General features: G+C 34.9%; 1 long non-coding RNA gene across 1 annotated transcript in view; it reads left to right on the top strand.

Moving 5' to 3' along the window:
• The window catches only part of LOC148184151 (uncharacterized), a 31,475-nt gene extending 25,714 nt beyond the window's left edge, over positions 1-5,761 (top strand). The window contains exons 2-3 of the long non-coding RNA XR_015772730.1: positions 2,886-3,015; positions 3,641-5,761. This is a non-coding gene — a long non-coding RNA (uncharacterized LOC148184151). The remainder of the gene's footprint in view (positions 1-2,885; positions 3,016-3,640) is intronic.
• Positions 5,762-6,000: the final 239 nt, after the last annotated feature.

Genomic DNA, 6,000 nt, shown 5'->3' on the forward strand with positions numbered 1-6,000 from the left:
GAAGGAAAAATGCACATCACTTGTTCATACAGAAAAACCCCCTAACTCTTAATTTCTTGCTCTTTCTGTGCAAATATATTCTATATAATCTGCGCATCGAACTCATGAAAATTCACATGACTCATGTTGTTCAGGCTTGCAATATTCCTTTTGTGAGATATTTTAGATTAGCAACTGGCACCTTGTGTTGAATTAAAGAGCAGCTTTCAAGTTACACATTCAGCGTTGCTAACTTTGCTAGGCACCTTATTGGGTGAGAATTGGCAGAATTTCCCTTAATTTCTACCTTTATTGGATAGTAAAATATTAGAAAACATAGCAGGGAATAAAAGAAAAAAAGCCACATGAGGTGAGTTTATTATACAGTACAGGAAAATTCCCCTAAGATACAATCTCTTTTTATACAGAGAGGAAAATACTGTCTGCCTTAAAACAGCATAGTATGTTCAGGCCTTTGCAAACCACTCTGCTTCCTCACAGACTGGGAAAGGGTCTCAGAAAAGGGTGAGGTTTTGGAGTGAAAGATGATGATCTGCTCTGAAGTTCCTTCCACACAGGGAAAATTCTTAGACCCAGTCATTTCCCCCATCTTCACCCCAAATCAGAGGTGTTCAGGAGAGAGCCTGTTTGACGTGAGTAATGTCTGCAATGGTATTTTTACTTTTCTTGCCGAAATATTGCTAGCAGTTTTTTAGATTAATTTAACAATAATTTTTATAAGAAATCTGACCATTCAAATTCTTATTTGAGTATGGTGTAAAACTCCATTGGAATTCTATCGGCCCTTCTTTTTTTGTAATGAGCATATTGTAAATGTGTAACTGTCTGCCCTGAAGTATGCAACAGATAAATGCAGACAGAGCATAGGTAATGAGAATGGTTTGTTATAGCCTTATAGTCTTCAGGGGCCTAGTATAAATCATAGACCAACTCATCCCAGGGGGCTCATCATTTTTAGAGTATAGTTTTATTTACCATTTGTATCCTGATAACAAGTCATATTTATTATGATTTTACTAATGGCATGTCTTCACTCAAGTATTAAAGAATATATAATTCACAGGTGACTAGAATTGAAAATAAATAGGCCCTGAAGAATATCATCCCTATATCATTACTCAAACCATTTTAATGAAAAAATGTGCATTTTGATGAGACAAATAAAAAGGATGCAAATTAAGACAGGGAAACTGAAAACTTACAGTACACAAACAGTATTTGCATATAGGCTACCAGCTTATAGGTGATTTACATTTTTTTGGAAATTAAACTATAGCAGAAAAATTGCTCAGTTTTTCCATACAGTTAATTATCGAGCTATACAGCAAGTGCTTTTATTATTATATTAAGTCATTTAAAGGTTGTCTGCTACACAAGTGACATATCATATATTTGGATTAAACCCAGTTATAAATCATGGTTAAACTGCACAGTGCATGCCAGCTGAAACTGTATCAAGAGCTGTAATTTGGAAAATCTACTTTTGGTAAAGTAAATACCTGAACTGGAAAGAGATGACAAACCATTTGTCCAGGCAAGCACTAAGGCTTCAGAGGAAAGGAATAGGACTTTGTACATAAAGCAAATTATGCTTCCAAATTTGCTTTATAATAGCTGAAGTCCCAAAGCAGCAGATTCAGATGCTCTGCAAAGTTCAGCAATAATTTTGGCAATGCTGTAATATCCTATAAAAAATTCTGTGAAGCCATTAAGTTACAATACTCAGATGGTGCAAGGCCAGTTTTTCTTTCAGTTGCATTTTGCTCCAATTGCTTATGTACACTTTAGGTTAGGATCAAGTTCAAACCTCAGACACAAACCTGCAAACTTAAAAAAATTGTTTATAAAAACTGTATTGTTCCCATGTTTCACTCAAATTTCTGAAAATGGCAATCCCATTTTTTTGGGTCCTAGGCTGAGATTCTGAGGTGTTTCACCCTAAAACTAGTATTAGTAGGAGAAGGAAAGTTGTGCTAGTACTACTACTACTGCTGCTTTTAACTATTACTTACAAAAATTATATGCATTTGTTTACATTATATTACTCAGAGCTTTTCTAGAAATGTTTGTCTGTAACCTATTCATACTGCTTTTTTTTTTCCTAGTGGAGAAGATTATTGCTATGGCATGAAACTTTTTAATACAAATTCCTTATAAAATAAAACAGGCAATACTGGATGAGGATTATTTCTAATGACTCAGCAGCTCCTATCAAGGAGTGCTGAATATGGTACTCTTTCATCATGCCAGTAGACTGAAGTGTCTTTCTAAACAAAAATAATGATCTTCAGATTAAATAAAGAAATGTTTTTCTGAGACTCACACATATTTATATCCATAACACAATTAGTCTAATGGGCTGTCATTATTTCTGTTGCTAACACTCTTAATATATATTTGAAAATCTAGAATTTCTTCAGCAGTACAAATATTTCTTTTAATCATGATGAGAGTTTACAAGAAAAGAAATAATATGTAGTCAGTAAATTTGTTCCATTCTAAAAAGTCACAGAAGACTTTCTAATTCACAAATTAATTTGTACTTATATATGGTGAAATAAATATATATTTAAAAATACACTTTTTGTAGTTCTTCAGTTTTTCTTGTTCTTGCAGGCAGAGTTAAATTACCTTTCTTATAGGTAGCACACACAGACTATATTTTAAATCTCAAATATAATATATAATTCCCAGAAGCATAAAAGGCATTTACTAATATACTATCCTAGTTAACATCTGCTTTAGAGGATTATCAAAACCTGATAAAACTGCGTCTTGGAAATATTTGTTCATATTTGTCTGTATATTCTTTTCTACCATGCTCACACACATTTCTTGCTCACTTAGACCAAATATTTATCCAACTAGATCTCTTTATTTTACAGGACAACACATTCATTGAAACAAACCTGATGTGGTGCTGTTCTCAGCAAACGTGGTGCCTTACCATGAACATTGTGTTAGACCAAAATGGGGCAGGAGTTGAGTGAATAGCCATGAAATACACGTAGAACTGTAAGTTTACATTCTTCTGTCCTCACTCATACATTTCTGTTATTTATTCCTGTAGTTTTCTTTTTCTTTTTCCCATTATGCTCATTTTTCTTGAATTTTTTGCAGTGAAATTTTCCTTTCCACTGTAATGTTTTTCAAAAGTTTCTATTTTTTACTATTACAGTGAAGTTTCTGAGTTTATACCAAACAGAATGTTAGACAAATGCAAAAGCAAAAACCCAAAGTAATTTTTAGGTATGTTAAACCAAGAAAACTCACCTGTGCCTGAAAAATAAGGGTCCTTTACCATTAATGACTCATTGGAGTTATTTATGATAATTAAGCAGAATCTGTGTATTGATTTTTATGCTAATTAGTTCCGCTGGAGGAGACAGAAACTATCGGGTGATTGTCATGCTCTTTGTGGAGGCCCTATATCTATTGGAAGCACTTCACAGGAAGGTCACAGCAGAAGAAATCACAGCTAAATTACCAGGGTTAGAGATAAGCTTCTGCTTTTCAGTTTTAGTCTTTTTGTGTATCTAAATGGCAGACTCCCCTAATTGAATGTCTTAACTTTGCTAGCCAAGGTTTACTTTTACTGAGGATGGGCTCTTCATGCTTTAGGCCTGTGAATCTCTTGCAGTGACAGAACCCCATGCCATCCTCTAGGAGTATTTCAAGAGGAAGGCGCCAAAATGTCATAACTGAACTCCAGAAGACTGAGATACGACTTCATTGTCTCTTCATCTCCTCTTTTTTGTGTTGGCCACATGTGTTAGGTGACAAAGGTAGCTGGGGGCAAGTAGGACAGCATGGCCTGCACCTTTCTGGGTAACCTGCCTTTTCTCCAAAGTGAGAGGACTTTGCTTGCTCTGCCAGGAGGGAATCCTTGTTACCTGGCCTGCGCATTGCTCCAATGAGCCTTACACTGAAGAACCCAAACTGTCTGATGGAGCACATTAACAATTAAGAGTATGGAGTATGCTTTGATTGCTTTCCTTTCCTGGCTATTACCCCCTGAAAAGTAGCATCTCCATATGTACAACCCATGGATCTTAATAGCTGAGCAAAACTCAAGACAGCTTAAACAGAGGGTGAAAATGAATCATGTTTTTAATGGCATATGGTATTGGAAAAAGTCTGACTGGATATTCTTGTATGTAACACAGTGAGTAGGGATCAGAAAAGATATTCTGGGTGGGGACGTCTCTGTTCTTCTAGTGCAGGATCATTCTTCACAAAGCACTTCTTAAAAATCCATTCTAGTTTTGTTTGGTCAGGAGTCTCAAGCAGAAGGGTAATCAAAGAGAAATAGCATTTGAAAGGCTATTTGGCAACTTGATTTTTATGAGCCAGGAAGTTTTTTTAATAGTTTTTTAACTCTGTCCTCTTAATAGTATTTGGTGCATCATATGATTTTTTTTTCATACTGTGTTATACATGCCCTTGATGCACATCCTCCTCTAAATACTCAGAGTCTTTCCTATTAATTATCATCTATTGCCAGAGATTCACAGCTGAGGGTTCTATTTGCCATAGTAGGGATCAATACTCTGTCTTCCTTAACCTCATTTGGAAAAGATCATTTTAAAAGGTGAGTGAGCAGGTCAAGTTCCTTTATTCTTCCATCTTTAATTTCTAAGGGTGAAATTTGGTTTCCCATAAATATTGGCATTTAGTGGCAGTTTAGATGTCTTAAAGTATCCTGCCTGCCCTCCAGTCACTACTGCAAAGAACTGTGGGTCTCCCCTGCCCTATTTATTTACTCTCTATGGGTCATTGTCCCCCAAGGATGTATCAGAGAAGAATAGATAGCTAAATCATAATTAAAATGTCTGCACTAGGCATGGACAAGTGAATTTAGACTATGAAGCAGCACATTTAAAGTTTCCTCCTGAAATAGTATTAAGGAGAATGACTCAAAAGTATCCATTTAGAGCAATAGCTGATGATAAACAGTAAAGAGTCAGTAAGTAATGCTAATTCAGAGATGTCAAATTAGCTAGGGAAAAGAAAAAAAGCAATAAATGTGGGAGTACAGACTAACTATGCCTCTTCCCCCCTCCCCCCCAATTCCTATGGGTCAGTTCTGAGTCTCCTTTCAAGTGCCGAATTTAGAAATTTCTATCCCTCTGTGGATTATAATTCACTTCATAATTACTGTTAACAACAAGTGTTAGCCTTCTTTTGGGTAAGTTCAGGTAAAGACAGAATTTGAAGAAACATCATGACTATTGATAATAGCATTAAAACCTAAATTTAAAAAAAAAAAGAAAGGTAATTAACCTGTGTCTTGTAGGAATCTTGTAAGACAACTGGAATGAGGAAAATAGTATTCTTTAGCTCAATATTGAATTAAAAGTATTAGTTCCAGTGAAAGTGTTCATGCTAAGTTACATGAATGTATCAATTTTACCCCCTGTGGTAATTCTTTTGTTGTTCTGAAAATCATACCAAATCATTAATTTGAAATAAAATAGTGCTGATGGGGAAAAATAAGGAAGGATGCCCCTGCACTACTGAGTAGTAGGATCAACACTTTTTCCATTTTTGCTGTAAATTTGACAGCTATGTCTTTGCAAAAGCCAAACTAATAAGGTCAAAGTAAAACATCTGTTAAAAGAAAACTGCTGGTCCAGCAATATTTCACGGTGCTGACACAAACTACGAGTTACCTCTTCAGCTTGCTTAGTGCATATATCATTTTCAATTGATACTGATACTGTCACCATTTTTTTTTGTTATACTGCTTTTCTCACATTTGAGCTGCATTTAATTTTGATGGTAACCAACAATATACTTTATATATGTAGGATATTATAAGAATCTATTCTTTTTCTCTTCAAAACCATTGTTGATTTTGAATAAACTTTCCACTGAAGCAACTACTTCCTACTAGTAATTTTTTTCTAAAACAGTTAGCATAGTAAGACCTATCTATCCACTGAGAAATGCCATAATCTACAATAATCTACAATGATACAAATATTATTTATTATTTGC

Source organism: Pseudopodoces humilis, chromosome 6, assembly GCF_049639895.1.
Source record: "Pseudopodoces humilis isolate 2021_Gansu_Grassland_sample_001 chromosome 6, ASM4963989v1, whole genome shotgun sequence".
In the NCBI taxonomy this organism is placed as follows: domain Eukaryota; kingdom Metazoa; phylum Chordata; class Aves; order Passeriformes; family Paridae; genus Pseudopodoces; species Pseudopodoces humilis.